General features: G+C 42.3%; 1 protein-coding gene across 2 annotated transcripts in view; it reads left to right on the top strand.

The window, feature by feature from the left end:
• The window catches only part of LOC106465862 (RILP-like protein 1), a 32,361-nt gene that overhangs the window by 8,375 nt on the left and 23,144 nt on the right, over nt 1-842 (top strand). The window lies entirely within an intron of this gene.

The raw sequence follows: 842 nt of genomic DNA, 5'->3' as shown, positions 1-842 counted from the left end.
TATGTTATGATAAGAGATCGACTGAAGTCAGCTTTGTACCAGGAGGACAAGGTGGGTTTGTATAATCCCAGGAAGACCAAGGGAAGTCTCCTAAGTTGTCTTATCCATGGGAAGGCCCATATGACATAGTGGATCGTCTCTCAGACGTTACTTTCCGAATAAAATGTGGTCGGCGAGGTAAGCCAAAGATGGTGCTTGCCAGCAGGCTTTGGCATTATCACGGTCCAAGACATTTCAGTTGGAACGAAGTGAACAATGGAACAAATGACACTGCTGAAGACGTGTCACTTGAAAAAGCCATTGTCGAAGAAAAAACTCTACACAGTTTTGAGAAGGAAAACAGTGAAGCCGTTAATGAAGTTACTACAACTGATGTGACTGTTACCGATAATGATACATTTCCTGATGGAGCAGATGAACCACACGTGAAGCAGAAGCCAATGAGACAGAGACCAGTACGGAAGAAGATACGTCCTGTAAAATTAGGAGACTGCTGTATTTTAATGTTATGTTTGTAAATTCTGTACATTTAATCAAGTTATTGTTAATTATCGATTGGTTTTATGCAAGTGGCTATTGTTCGGGACGAACAACACTAAGGAAGGGGCAGTGTTACGACAGCGGAAGTCACGCGACGGAAGGAGCATGCGCGCTGGAGTTTCTAGAAGGATCATGACTTATCGAAGAACCTCGCGAGTGTCCGAATGTTTGCCAGGCGCAAATAAAGCCAGCGATAGATAGATTGAAGAGATAGATAATTGAGTCAAGCGAACAGTAGGCACCGTAAGTAAATTGTGTATATCACTGTGAGTTATAGCGTGTGTTATAAAGTTGTTAAGTTT

The sequence above is a fragment of the Limulus polyphemus genome, unplaced genomic scaffold (genome assembly GCF_000517525.1).
Source record: "Limulus polyphemus unplaced genomic scaffold, Limulus_polyphemus-2.1.2 Scaffold2078, whole genome shotgun sequence".
NCBI lineage: Eukaryota > Metazoa > Arthropoda > Merostomata > Xiphosura > Limulidae > Limulus > Limulus polyphemus.
Note: the sequence above shows the minus strand (reverse complement) of the source record. Positions and strands in the feature narration are given on the sequence as shown.